Here is a 16,403-nt window from a genome sequence, read left to right as displayed (position 1 = left end):
TTGTTTTTGTTGTTGGCGATGTCAAACCATCTTAGTTAATTATTATGTTTTATATACTTTCTACGTCTGCCTAGAATGTAAGAATTTGTTGTTTAACTTTAAATTACTGTTGTTCCTTTGTTTGTATTTTCTCTCTAATGGTTGTGTATAATTAATTACTTTATTAAATTAGATTAAATTTAATCTATTATGATACTGTAAGTTAACTGCAGAATTATTACTCATAAAATAATTCAAACATTTTTAATTGTATATAAAAGAGTTTTCCGAATTTAATGATATTATTGTTCGTCTTCATCGTTATGCAGATGTTGTATATTATTTTTGATAGATTGCTCGAAATAAATTTCCTATGGATATGTTGGTGGGCAGTTGGAATGTCTTCGCAAGTGATTTTTTTTTTTTTTTTTTTGGGGGGTAATTTTATGCTACCAAAAATATTGTATGCTTATTCATTTATTCACTGGACTGATCTAAACTTTTTTATTAATTCTTCTATTCACAAATGGAAGTAATTTAATCTCTAAATATATTTATAACGGCAATTTTATCAGGTCCTATAAAACAAAAGCTGTAAAGGCATGATTGTAGAGAAGTTGGCAGTAGTAAAGTCTATCAAAGTTGAAGAAATCAGCCTCAGCTTGATATTCCGCCTTCTTTTTTATTATTCCAAGGGTCTTCGTGAACTATGTTGTGGACATAATACACTACTACCGCTCATCGTCAGATAAAAACTTGATATTCTTGCGCCGTTTAATACACAATTATAAGAAATTTAAAAGCTATTCCGGATCTCCATAATAATTATTGTTGTTTTTTATTCTATTATTTTAAATATTGTGAAACTATTTTCATTCTTTCTTATGAAATTTTTAGCTATTTCATAGCTTTGTTTTGTTTATTTATTTACTGTTGAATTTTCTAGAGGGAACATTTTGCTAATAATAAATTGATTAATAATATCATATACAGTAAATTTTTTCAAGATGTTTGACTTTGGTTTAGAAAATTAATTTTAAACTAGAATGTATATCTTTATATGTATGCATGTAACTTCTCTAAATAAATAAAGTCATCATATATATATATAAACACCATTTTTAATAATAAAAGGATGGAGTTTTTGAAGCTTAATTCTCTAAAGTAAATATTTGAGTTACGACAACTTGCGACTCACCCCAGGATATGTAATTTAATCTATTATAAATTAAAGATATTTATTAAAAAAGTTATTAACTGATTGTTTTAGGTGAATAAAGTGTCAAAACAATAATGAGACATATTCGTCGGTAGTCCTGTAGAAAAGTTTTCATTTTGTAATATGTAAAAGGAACATATCTTATATATGTTGTTTACAAGGTGCAACCAAAAAATTTCACGAATAATTTTAAACGAAGGATTTACAGTACATGGGATGAGGATTATGGAATTATTAAATATTTCATGCACAATCAATATATTTATGTTGTCATTTTTGACTATTTTAATACAAAATTAGTAAAATATAAGTATTCTGTGGCACATTGGAAAGTTTCAATGCCCAAACTTGTACAATCTATTTATACAAGTTGCAACTCGTACAGACATCACAATTTATATACAAGAATAAACTTTTGAATTTTCCTCCTTTTCTCTATTTTTCTGCCTAGCAAAATTTTTTGTTCATCATCTACTATTAAAAATTAGAAGGGAAAGGGAGATTGCATAAGGCAGTTAATTTGTCCTGGATGACCACTTATGAGAATTTAATGTGCTAAAAAATCCAAATAGTGTATAACTAATATTTGGAAGTATCTATGGCCCAAAAGCATTCCATTGAAGACTTGGATATTCTGGTAATATGGTAATTTTAAGTTGTATTGTAGTTGGTGCATGTATCAGGCAATCTGTAATTTAGGAGTAGGTTAGTTTATTGACACTATATTTCACATTCATTATCATCTCCCATGCGTCCGTGCAACGGGCAGATTCTTACCTGTATTATATACATATATATATTCCAGTGTGAAAGAGACCAAATCAATTCATGGGACGAATGGCAAATCTGATTGTCTACAAAACACAAAAATCGTTTGTTACGAAACCGTTTTATGAACCCTAGGAAAAAAGGAATATATACATATTTAATGTACACACATAGAATAATGAAATTTCGTTAAAGCAAATAAAATACCACACTAGGTATAAAATAATATTTAAAAATACAACTCATAGATTCTAGGTTTTGTCAATTTCTAGAAATGTTCCATTATTCAATTCCTTCGCATTTCCTCGTTATAATGTATACATATCATAATATGGTTTATGCTTAGAACTATTGGTATATGCCCGTATTTTATTCGATCCAGTATTTCGAGCTAATCTTTCAAAATCATTAACTCTATTTTATTGTCCATTTTTTTAGCTTTTTTTGAGTATGTCATTTTCCATAGTCATGATATTTCCTAGTATTGTTTTCTCTTTTACCAGGCATGACTACTCAAAAAATTTCTGAGGCACTTCCACATTCGTCAAGATTTGAGTTCTTCATTTATTTTCAAACTCGAAATTATTTCTTGTATACCATGATCCAATATCCCTTATTCATGGGTATGATATACTAAAAACTTTCGTAGCCAATGTTTTCATACTTTTTAGATAGGTACATTCATTTAATTTATTTAGATATACTTCCATGATAAAAAAACTAAACTTTGAGTAAAATAAAATAAAATAAATCCCTTTACTTAGGGCTGTCGCAACGGGAGAGAGGGCAGTAACATTTCTTATGGACTATTGGTGTAGGGAAAAATGGGATTCAGTTAGAAAATTTAACAAAATTGAAATATCTATGCTAAAAAAGTTATGATATATCCTCATTTTCTCGGAATCGGCTCTTTACATGTAAATATTCGAGTAAATTTCGGGTATCCAAACTTTTGGATCATATCCGAAACCAAAATTAAACTGATAATTGACGCATTTTGTTACATTTTTACTGATGAACGATGCCGAAACAATGAAAAATTCAATGTGATTACTAATAGAACATAATTATTAGCTATTATTATAATAACATTGAATACGTTGAATAACGTGAATTGATTGTATCTCGAAACCTATCTTTCGAAAAGAAACATAAAAAAATACCCAAATCTTTTGGTAGTTTGTCAAATTTAAAACCAATTACGCCCTAAATACAGCTAATTATAATACAACCATTCGACGTCAGAGAAAATAGAAATAACAAGCAAATACACTATACATTATCGTGTTAGTGGAGTAACGCTTTGTGGAATAACAATGCAACTGTTTATGGAGATGTGGCTCGAAGCACTCATCAAGATAAATAGAGATGCACCATTCGATATGGATAATATTTTTATTTATATCACAGATTAAGTATGAAGTCTTAATCCTCAGAGATCCTCTATTTCTTTCATAAGTACACGCAAATGTTTAATTCGACTCCGTTATATAGTTTTACTTTGTTAAAATATCACCCCATTATCTTACTTTGTGTTTATCAAGGATGAACAGCTTATCAAATGTTCAAATAAAATAAAAACGATCCAGCCAGGCTCATTGGTGTTTTTTCCTATAGTGATAATGCTCTGAACAAAGACATGAAGAGATCCTATGGATCAATAAACTGTTATTTATCTATCAAATCCCAAGTCATCAACACGTTTTTCTTAAATAACTTTTGTTGATATTGTTAATAATGCAAGTTTTAATGGGTATATCCTAAAATTGGTAAATATTGTAATAAATTATGTTTCTCAATTGCAGAATTGTTATTGCCAAGAATCGGGTTCAATATTATGAAGGACCCTAAAAAATCCATTGTCATAGTCGAGAGCAACAAATTTCTAAACACATCTTTTAAATTTATATTCATGTCACATATTTACAATAGTTTGTAAAGAACATAAATGAAATTGTTTACTGTGCTAGTAAAAAATAGATATTATGTTAAGGTGATAGTTTATAACCTTCCTAATGCATGTTAAAATAAAAAATAGATATCATATAATCCACTTATTATACATATTTCAAAACAATTTTTTGAATTTTTCTTCATTTTATGTACAACATTAGATTATTCAAAAGTGTGTGGTACCACCCCTTGAGGGACGGTTATGAGAAAATGGGCGATTGGGGGGGGGCAAAAAAGTGGTGATTATATATTATTACATTTAAAACAAAAAAATTGATATACAAAAATCAAAAAATGTGACTACAAGGTAGCAGCAATGAATATGTTCAATATTATCCGGTGGATAGAATAGATTTACATCAATGATGATTATTGAACATCCTTTTATAAATAGATTCAATTATATTCCTAATCTGATTGACCATTTGCGCATGCTCATAAAAGACACAGTGTAACCATAAGGGTTTTTTGTGGAGTTATAATTGTAGGTCCTGGTTGTACTCAGAGTATAATTGGGGATCCACATAGGAGTAATTCTAGCAAATGTCCTTGGTTATATCATTTGCTCACTTATTACAGCTGATTATAGCTAATCTAATAAAACGTTATGAGCATAATTCTTTATCTCCTCCAAAATATTCTTCAAATGGTCGGGGGTTACCATATTGATTTTTGGATTCTTTTTTTTAAAATGCCTATTCTTACTAGATTTCCATCATTATACATAAGTCACGAAATCAAATTATGAAGTCTATACCACTCAGTAATAACTCAATTCAAGGAAGAATAAATGAAATGCCTGAAAACATAGAAGATGAATTGTGTAAGATTCTTGCTGCAACATAATTTAGCTTGCAATTAGATAAGTCTATTTTACTACTAAATGAATATGCCCTTCTCACTTATGTTTGTATTTGTCAAAGATAAAAAGTAGGTTCAAGAAATTATAAAATTTGTAATAAATCTACTAATAAACCAGCGCAAACACGCTATCTTAAAGACAGCCAATGAAAAATAGCTTATTTAAGTTAAAACTTTAAACTAAAACAATTTACTATAAACTATAATTACATAATAGGTAAATTTCTATTGTAAAACCTCCTTGTATACAAATTTTTTTGTTGCTTCTGTCCATTTGTTGTAAATATAATCAAACCTTCACTTTCTTTGATACTCTTGGAAATGCAACATATGAAAATACTGATTTTGCTAATATATCGCCATTTTTCAAACAGCACCCTGTGATTTATTTATTGTCATTGCCATTGCTAACTTGCCATGTTCCTTCTTAAACCATAAATATCATGAAAATTGAAGAATCATACTAAAATTAACTCTCTCATCTTCTTCCTAATTCCCTTTTTTAATTTGAATTTAATATATGTTTTTCTTTTTCTGTGACTAAATGAGACACGCAACACACGCACACACAAAAAAAAATATTTTAATAATATATGGTACCAAAGGAGAGTTGGTATTTGATATCATTGATAATTTTATCAAGTGGAGAAAAACAACCACTTGATAACATTAGTGCGGTGTAATAGATGGTGCACCTTCCATGATAGATCGTCATGGTTCATCAGTTTCTTGAAAAGCCATACCTGGTGAACTTGTAATCCACAGGCAGCATCTGGTAGTATAAAAATCTTAGTGGTCGACTTCCCAAATCAATTAAGACTTTTATCATAGGAGTAAATAAGATCCAGGCACTTTCTCTCAATTTCAGACTGTTTTGACAGTTTGGCATTGGTAGTGATGAAGAGTTTCACATTTATTGCTACACACATAAGTTACATAGCTATCGAGGGAAACTTGAAGAAACTTTTTTATTCTTTGTTCAACTTTAAACATGACTCTAATTCAATACATAAGTAAGAGCTCTTTTAAAATAAAATATCGTATTAAAATGAACAATTCCTGTGAATAATATTATTTCTAAATTTGTCTATAGTTAGAAAAAAAAGGACTTTAGATCCTATTAACACTCAACCCCATTTACAGATCTACTATATATTAGGCACATTTATGAGTTTTAAGACTACCAAGTATATTTTCGGGAATAAGAGATGCTAAATTTTATATAATAATTAAATAGTTTTATTTAAATCCATTAAGATTTATTCCTCTCTTATTAGATTGAAACTCAAATATGAAAGAAAAGAAAAGACTTTTTGAGCCGAATCACATTCATAAGAATTGTAGCTTTCGAATGAGTTTATGTAAAATAATAGTTTTATCATACAATGGGGGGGGGCGTATCCTCAGTTGACCTTTTATAACTTTGTCACAGAGTCACTATTAAAAAGTTATCTCACTCTCCAGATCCAAATTCCCGAATGGAAGGCCAAGGAAAAAAAGAACTTCATAAAAGACAATAAACTAACCAACAATTAATTATGGAGCTCACTTCCTTCACTCACAAAGTAGAGTAAGGGAAGGCCGTTAAAAAATAATTTGAATTGAATTTTAGTCTATTAAGAAGAACAAGTCTTTAGTAGATCACCACACACTCGAGAGGTTAGAGATCGGAAGTGTTTGATGGCCTCTTAACGACTGGCGATTCTATATAATTTTTGAACTTAATACAAACCTTCCCTTACCCTAACTCGTATAAAAATCAAGTCTGATATGTCATCATTATTATTAGTGATATACAAATAAGATTTATATGGCGTCTTCAATACTAACCTAGTAAAGGTATTGGTCTCTGTTAAATTCAAAGATTCCCTGGAGGCGTACTCTAAGAATACATCTGAGGGACCAAATGTCAATTCTATGGAACATGGGCCTACTGGATAATAATTTTACCTGATTTATTTGCATTTGTGGCTCTATTCTGCATTTTTATTTGCATATTTAGCTCCATTTTTATGCATTATTTGGGCATCACTAATTATTGTTCATAAATAAATATGGTAACTAATGAGTTGTAATAAGTAGGCTCACAAAAAATTTTTACTTATGAGCAAACATTATATGAATTAAGAGTTGATAAGTAAGGAAAATCTTCGTGAGTATAATTTAAATAGTAATAATGTTGGACCTTTGATAAAAGACATATCTACTGAAAGAGATCATTATTAAAACTTTAATTATCCTTGTTTGCTAATACGTTTGAATTATTAAAATAGAGAAAAAAATCTAAAAAAAAACACTTATATCTTGCTAGTTATCAATTAATACTAACATGGTCAACAATTTTACAACTCTAAAGATAAGGCCAACTCTCCATTTCTACTCTTTACATAATTAATTCAGACCTTCATTTTTATGTTTTTTCAAAAATATGTCGGCAAATACCCTCTGTTGTGGCGTTTATGGGGAGGACAGAGCTAGTCATTTGTTGTTAGGGCGCACGTAGTTCTAGACCTTAATTATGATTTTTTTTTCTTTTTTTGGGGGGGGGGAGGGGAAGCGGAAGGAGTAATAAATAGCTACACATCCCTTCTACTGCAAGAAAAATCTTCCACATCATTAATAAACTCTTTGACTGAATTAAAATGCTTAAGTGTAGAAGACAATGGTTTTAGACAACCTTAATTCTAAAAAAAATCAGAGATGATAGTGTTTGTTTTTAAGAAGTAATAGTCAGATATCCCTGCTATTCTTATAAGACTATAAGGGAGACAAGTGATAAGCAACATCATTAGAAAATTTTATTCAAAGATTTCGGCTGCTTTATTGCAATACTCTACTCTATGGCTAATGAAAACCTTCATTCTTTCTCTTAACAAAAATTTGTGTCAATACGTTTCTGATACTTTTTACAGCAACACTCGTAAATTTTTTATTTGCCGACTTTCGTAAAAACTTCCAAATTAATGAGTTAAGGACGACCCAAAAAAATAACCATCAAAAGGAAAATGTGCAGTCATGGATTGCTGTCGAGTGTATCAAGCTTTGGTAGATATAAGAAATTGTTCATTTACCTCAAGTTCTTTCTTTATCTTGGATATGTAAATCTGATCGAAAAAAATAATATGTAATTCATTTTAAAATTGTTGAAGAAATAATATGCCAATGATTGTCTGGGAGTATATAAGAGGTAAATGGCAATTGATATGATTGACTCATTTGGCTAACTACCTCATGATTTGGGGTCTGTTTTTCCTTCTTTTTTATCTTTTTTTAATGAAAGGTTGTGTGATCCAATAAAGGTAACGACGTGACCTAGAGTAGTGTATTCATAAAATGCGATCACTGATATTTGCTTTAAAAATTATTACTTACAAACATTCAAGTACTTCTTAGTTCTAAGTACTTTCGACAAAAATCATAAAAAAGATATCACTTATTTCGTTTAAAAATGTTTTAAAAACAATATGTAAATATTTGCGTAAATTGTAATATATACTTCTAAGTATGATATAGGATATTGATATAGGGAGTTATGGACTTTGAAATTATTGTTTAGTTGCAGATGGGGTTTTAAATATACAGTTACAACAGTTTATTTTTAGACTAAAATTGAAGGGCTAAAAAGAATTATATTCAAATTTAAAAAATGGAATAAAATATAAATATACTTTATAAAATAATCAGTTCAAAAATATTTTATTAACCTATTCACATCTCTAAATCCATAAAGTAATGCTAATAAATTATTATTATGACAATAAACATTTCAAAAAGATTGTAGCCCCCTCTAAGTTTTTAACGTTACTAACTATTGCAATTCGAATGTTTTGGTCAACTATTTATTTATTTTTTTGACAGTCTCAGCTACTTTTTCGTATCATCACTCTATGTTATGTATTTTATCACTATGCAGAGCAGCTGCAATCAGCTGTGAGAAGGGGAGAAGTAAATAATTGAGTCTATTTAGCAAAGGAAGTTTACTACTCAGAATTAAATAATAATGACAACTCCTAAGGGGAAAAAAATCCTTTTTCAGATTATCAATTCCAAAGAAATGGGACTGATAAAAAGTATACACAATTTACATCACTGATAATAATTCCAGTAAGAATACGCTAACACTCTGGGGTACCGAAGAACTCTAAACATTAAGAAGAAATAGGATTGTCCACTGACCATTGGCAATGTGATTTCCCTCTCTCTCTCTCTCTCTTTTTCTCTTTGAGTTTATTGTTAGGACAATTATTTTACTAACTCAGCTGTTGATATGTTGAAACAGCGTTTATACCTTGAGTTGTAAAAATATGAGCTTAAACAAGTCCAATACTTTTTGTAGTGGCAACTTGTGCAGTAATATTTATTTATCAAAGATGTTAACGTTTATTCTCTAACTCTGGAGAAGTGTGTTATCTACCATTGGATCATATTTGAGCTGCGTCCAAATGATGATCATCTATCCATGACGATGTCAATGAATGTGGTATTGCATTACTTTTAGTATTAACTATTTCATTATATACTAATCTTATTAAGACTTTTTCAATTTTAGAACACAAGAGATTAATTAAATATGGGTGTGGTTCAATCATTAACCTCTGAATATTTCTATAGTCAACAAAGCAGCTCACTATTTCTTGAAATGAATCGGAGAAAATAACTATTAATCGATATTAGGATGTTATGTGAATATTCATAATATTTATATGATTAATGAAATTGTATGATTTATATGAAACTTTAAAAAAATTTTAAATTTAAAAAAAAATGTAGATTGTTTACAATTTTACTCAGCGTATTTATTTATAAATAGTAACTCAATCGAAATTTATGAATTTAATTATCGAAGCTTATTAATTCATTTAGAAGACTTAACAGAATCAGATATTTTTTTTCTAGTGGAATAATTTTGGCTGTTGGTTAAATAAGATAAAAATTACATACAAACAGTACATAGTGTACAAGATATTTTATCTAAAAAGTTATTAAATTTGTGATTATTTTATATTTTACTGTCATTATCCAAGAAAAGTTTTCTTCTTTTTTAATTAAAGTATTTACAGTAACAGCAAATACATGTGTTTCTTATAGTATCTACATGAAACATTTTCTGTAATATTTGATGAAGATGAATTGTACTCAAGTACATGACATCTTTTGGTCTTTTGAGCCCACCTATATCCATGACATCCAAAAATAAATTTAAGATTTAATATGTTCCAGTTTCATCAACATAAATAAGATCCTTTTTTGATGAACAGGCCAGTTCAACACAACATTTTTGTTGTCAACATTTCATTATGCTAAAGCCTATAAATCCACTGACGTAATAAATTACATTTTATATTTTGGTAATTTCATCTAAGTTTGTAATATGTATATGAGAAATCATGTAGTAAAATATTTATGAATCATCTTCAACCTTTTGTAAAAAAGAGTTGGTAAAATTTATTTTAATTAACCTAAAATGGACCGAATGTTCATTTTCAATAAGAACCTAATTCCATTTTTTTTTTTTCACTCTCTAAAAAATGTCTGCAATTCAAAAAGTAATTACCACCACCAAGTTGACGCTACCATCCTAATCTCCTTTAATTGGGGTCATAATTTATTATTCTATGTATATAAACTTAACGTCTTTTATTTGTAGGAGATAAGTCCTAGGCCGATCCTTTAAGTGTGTGAATTTCAGTTTGAAATGTTTCATTAGATAAACTGTTGCGTTTACCAGACATTGTTTTCCATTTCATCCCTATTCTCCGAATGAAATGAGATAACTTATTTGTGTTCTTTGATCGTTAAAAATTGGGTTTTCGTGCCATTTTATATGAAAATTTCTATGTAATTTTGCAATTCTCCGTTATTTTTACCAAGCTTTTATTGTTGATTCATAAAATTTTTAGTGATAAGTTAACTTTTTTTTTCTCTAAAGTATGTGGAGGAATTACTTAATTAGTTAATTTATGCAAGTATTTGATGGCCATGCTTATTTCCTTTTTAAATATAGGTTTAATGCCGTCTAATTTTGCAGTAAAAGTAATTTTGTCATTTTCAAACGATGGGAAGACAAAATTTCGACGGCATAAGAAATTATTATAGAAATTTTTGAAAATACGCACTGGGGCAAATATAAATATGTTTTCCCCCATTTATAAAAAAGGATTTTTAATATATGATGCCTTAATTGATAATTTATCGAATTATAATATATGAATATACATACATATATAATAATACTTTTATTCAATCCGATATAATTGAAATACATTGAACGAACTTGAATAATATTTTTTGTATGACAACTTCTAAAATATCAAAAAGATTGCATACTCCTCTAGAGCGCTCCCTGTATACACAAACACGATAATATAAAAAGGAAGAAGATAAATAAAAAGATCAGGAATCTTGAATTTCTGTGAAACTTTTACTGACTTATTAAATCCCTTAACAACATAGCACACTGTCTTCCGGATGTATCCAATGAGATCTAAAAAGGGGAGAAGAATATCCTGATCCACAATGTTCTACAATTGCGTTCCTTTTTGTTTTCTCCATGTTTAGAAATAATGATTCACTATTTTATTTTTCTATGTTAAGGATTGTACAAAAAATATAATTCCAAAAAATTATCTTAACCATAACTGAAGTCAACCAAGCTTTACGTTTTGAAAAATATACAAAAATTCTGTTAAATTGACTAACATGTTAATTTTTTGATATTTCAACTTATTCAAGAAAATCATATAAAAAACTTAAAGGTAAAATATAAGAAAATGCGAGAGAGAAAAAAGAAATCAATTTGTATAAAAATATTTTTATACAGCAATAGTGTTCGAGTGTATCTGAATTTGTATATGATACTCTACAATTTTGTAGTAATGAAATTTTTTTTTTAGTGGAAATATATAAATATGTAAAATCTTTAGTATTTAATAATATTTTAAAACTCAATTAAAAAACACACCTTAAATGATCTCAGACATTTACAAATGTTTAATAAGTTTTTCAATATGAATTGATGAGTATTTATACATTTCTCTTAGTTTTGTGAGTAAATTTTGAGCAGGGAAAAATCAATAATCTAGATACATGAAAATTAATGTATTATTTACAAAATTGTGTATTAATTACAAATATGTTATATATTTATAACTTAACAGATTCTTCAAATTCGTTATCAATTTTTAAAAAAAATTAACATTTTTAGTTAATGATGAATTGAAGAGAATTTGTTGTAAGTTTATCTTGAAAATCTTGTGTATATATAATTTTCTAATAATAAATCAGACGTGATTGTAACTGTCAAAAAAATTAAATTATTTATGTATGTGATTTTATAGATTTTTAACAATGCCCTACTCTATTATAGCTATACAATAGAGTGATCCCTAACTTTAAAAATAAGTAATATGAAGAATGCCCCTATTTAAAGTAGGAATGTAACAAAATAGTTTTGGCTTCATTTTAAGTGTTTCCAAAACTCACGATGGGCAATTTAAATATTTTAAAAATAATTGTACGAGGTTGCGATAATATATTGATTTCAGATATGTTCCGAATAATACTTTAATATTTAAATGTGAAAAAACAAGATAGTCAATGTCATAGAGTCACATATCACGCCGTTATCTACCTAACACACCATTTTACGACCTATTTTGTGGTGAGCTGTTCATATTTCTGTTTTCATTCTACAAATCAAAGTTCATTACGTTGATTAGTTAAATTAGAATCAGCTCTTTTTAAGCTGAGAACACTTTTCATCCATTATTGAATAATAATGACATAGTTGGGATGAGTTGATTAACTACCAACTAATTTTGTCACTTTTTCTATTTATTTTCCTATAAAGGTTGCGTGATAGAATAAAGGTAACGATGGTAGAAATCACCAATTATGTCTGGAAGTTCGTTCAATAATTTTGTTTCAGTTTGATTTTAACTACTTAAAATGCTTTTCTTGATACGTTTTAAAAGTTTTAGATAATGTATAAATTAACTATATTTTTTTGACTGTTGGTTAGTGTTCCTCAAAGGGAATTTGTTTAAGCATATTTAAAATATATATTACCGTAGCCTCTTACTTAAACTTAGCTAAAAAGTTTTCAATGGCTGTGGTAAATTTTGAAATGACTTAAAGTGAATCAAAAATTATTTATGAAATCCTTAGACATGTCATATTCGCGTCTGCATGATTATATTTTTGTGGGGAGGAATTGTTTTGTTTTTTTAATTTTTGGAAAAAAATCTTTTAAAAATGTTTTTACTACTCCTGTTTTCAAGTAATATTTTTTTTATTATCGAATACAAAATTATTTTATTTTAACCCTGCATACGCCCCTGTATTCATACTTTAAATGAACAGCTTCACACTTTTTCATATCAAAACTAGTGATCACTCTAAACTACCAAATAACACTACGAAAGAAATCTCTCAAGTATTTTGATGGGGATTCATTTAATACTGTTTAATTTTTATGAAGATGCTCCTTAAAGAACAGATCGTATAACGAATACGGAATGAACTTGACTTATTCCTTATTCTTGCTCCGCGCTCTTTCTTCCCATCATCATATTATTCAAATAACAACTTCAATCAAATAAATTGTACTGAATTAAAATTTATAGGGTTTAGAACGATCATGGATCTTGTTAAAGTAAGTCGATTCATGTTTCGAAATTGAAAAACTAATTTATTCATTTCCAGATATTTAGTCTACTCTTCCTTGTGCTACTAAGCATGTGCGTTCACTCTTCGGAGACTCAAGCAGTACGCAAATGATCTCCACCAACAAGGACAGATAAGAAGCCCAAATAATCAAGGCATCATCATCTAGTTCTCATTTATCTTTTAAGTAAATTTATTCCTCAAAAAATACTTATTACTCTCCTTCAATATCATGAAGTTGTGATATCCTTTAAAACTAAAATGTGATTTTTAATGATTACATATGGGATTCATACTGATGTTAATTTTGATTGAAGGAGATTTATTTTTTGTGGAGTGATTGTTGTTTATAATATATATATTGTGTACAAGTTGTAACTTGTATAAACATATTGTACAATTTACAATTTTTACGTTTTATTATTACCTTATTTAATTAGATCATTATAATCGAAAATGTATTGATTTGTACCATCATAGGATTTTAATCTATTAAAATTAATTTTTTATTAACAATTATTCTTATTATAAATTCGGGCATTTGAACTTTTTAACATCATTAATATATTGGTCATCTATGGAATATCGTTTTCAAATGTATTCTAAATTCTTATCTTATTTCTGGGCTGACAACTTACATAATCCTCTTGTACAAGCTACAACTTGTACAAAATAACGACTTGTATTCACCATATAAACCATAGAGGCGGTGAAATCGATAATCTGCACCATAAATTCAGCTGAGGAACGGAGTTATATGTATAACTGAATTGCTCCATTTTGTATGGGTTTTCTTGCTATAGTAAGGCTTTCAATTCAAAGTTTGGGCTAGGAATAAAATCCATATTTTACATATCGTTAGTTACTATGAGTACGAAATTATATCCATGAAACTTTATTCAAGGTATTTCCATTTCCTCATCTAAATTAAAAACAACAAATGTGACGTCATGGCCGGAGTATCAAATCTATTCTTGTGTAAATATGTTTTATTTTTCTACGGTGTATACACTTAAAAGTTAAACATATTGTACACGGTATTACCTCACTTACACAAATAGATACCTTGTATTTTGTTGTCATCTGTCAGTGTTTCTGCTTCTATTCCCCTAATTAGTGTTTTGAACCTTGATTGGTCCAAATCTACTTTTAGAGTATTACAGTTTGTTATAGAATGATATTCAAGTATACTCAACGCCCCTAGCGGATAAAAAAAGTGTCACTACAACACGGGAAAATATTGATACGTGGTCCTCGTTTCACCACATGGTGAATAGCTTTGGAAGTTCCCTCCTCAATGATCAAAGAATATTTATAACAGCTTTGGAAGAAAATAAAACTCGCTTTAGATAGTATTTTCTACGACTCTAAATATGAATATGGTTTACAATCTTGTCAATACATCATAATTTCTCTTTCCATCATTGATTTTTATATTTGTAAAACTATCAGTTCAATGTATATAATATGTAGTTACATTAATTAACCTCTAAATCTTAGTTTATCATTTGGTTATAAGAAAAATACAGAAAACTAGTTTGAATATGGAGAAAAAAGGACTTTGCCTTGTTCAGAATTCGTTTTTAAAAAGGATAAAAATTATTTATTAAGATGCCAATTCATTGTTGGGAATTGTTCACAAGTTCACAGTACAACTTAAGGCTAATTAAAATTAAACCAATCAATGTTCGGAACTTTGATAAGGTGAGATAAACAGAAAATCAACCATTGTCAACAAATATAATGCAAATTTTATGTTATCCAGGTAGGTAGCGTTATAACGGCAGTGAGGATAAGCCTACAATTGAATAGAGAAGGAAGAATTACGTAATTGGTAAACTTCTATATAAATTTGAGTATTTTCATTATTCCCTTGGTAGGAAAGGCTGCATGATTATTTTGAGGATGTGCATGTAAAGAGATGAACAGCCATAAATATATATATATTAGTCGTCTTAAGAAACATAGCTACGCAGACTTTGGGTATTCTATTAACTTTTAAGGAAATTAGATCAATAATAAGGTTGATAATGATTTGTAAGATGTAAAAACATAAATGACTGAAAAAACTGGGAAAACAACATTAATAGAAAATATTTTATAGAATGATATTAGATATATCTTTAAAATATTTATAATATGTCATTATATTTGGTTATGTTTCTTTTATCAGGTAGTAACATGACCCCTCTTTTTTGTAACATAATTTATCATGAATATGGAGAAAATATTCCCAACAATAATTTTTGCTTTGTAACTGAAACTATGATTAAATTTGTATTCTTCTTTGATATTACATATATTTATTAAGTCTTTTTTGGTGAGCTGTGAGCAGCAAATAAAGATTGATTGTTTTCTGAATTTATTATAAACATTCGGAGGATATGCTTTCCAAAGATCTCCCTAGAAATTTCTTACAAATAAATATATATGAATAAGATTTTTGATGGTGCAGAGAGCCACCAGCAACCTCTATTACATATTTTAAGAAATTCAGGATTAAAGGATTCGCGGTATTTGAGGGATAAGTCTAAACTTATTTGAACTTAATATATTCCCCATTTTTTAATAACCCTTTTACAAACCAGAGCAATTAAACGATCTGGCATTCTCACAAAAAAGTTAAAATCGAAAGTTTAATATGCTTTAAAAGTGAAACAGCTCTTTAAAATAATTTATTAACATTCTTGTTCATATTATATTCAAGGGAGTAAGTATTTAGTTACTGAAAAGAAGAAGGAAATGTTATGACGACTAATGTATGGGATAGCAAGATAGACTTTATATTGATGATATCCTTCCTTTGTGTAATCCATGCATATAATATATTCACAGATTTATATGAAATGTTTATGTTCAACAGATCAATGTTCAAGGCCTTTTCATGACTATAAGAGACAACAGCTAAATTAATTATAAATTTTGAAAAACTGCTGACTAGTACGTACAAAAATATTTC

At 28.3% G+C, this 16,403-nt stretch overlaps 2 long non-coding RNA genes across 2 annotated transcripts; one reads left to right on the top strand and one right to left on the bottom strand.

The window, feature by feature from the left end:
- Nucleotides 1-1,262: 1,262 nt before the first annotated feature.
- Nucleotides 1,263-14,473, bottom strand: LOC121127743 (uncharacterized). The gene is made up of 3 exons (XR_005867906.2): nucleotides 14,083-14,473; nucleotides 1,976-2,097; nucleotides 1,263-1,886 (listed from the first exon to the last, which is right to left on the bottom strand). It is a non-coding gene; the product is annotated as an uncharacterized lncRNA (long non-coding RNA).
- On the top strand, nucleotides 12,533-13,960 carry LOC121127736 (uncharacterized). The gene is made up of 2 exons (XR_005867904.2): nucleotides 12,533-13,433; nucleotides 13,484-13,960. It is a non-coding gene; the product is annotated as an uncharacterized lncRNA (long non-coding RNA).
- Nucleotides 14,474-16,403: the final 1,930 nt, after the last annotated feature.

Source organism: Lepeophtheirus salmonis, chromosome 1 (genome assembly GCF_016086655.4).
Source record: "Lepeophtheirus salmonis chromosome 1, UVic_Lsal_1.4, whole genome shotgun sequence".
Lineage (NCBI taxonomy): Eukaryota > Metazoa > Arthropoda > Copepoda > Siphonostomatoida > Caligidae > Lepeophtheirus > Lepeophtheirus salmonis.
This window is presented reverse-complemented; position numbering and strand designations above follow the sequence as displayed.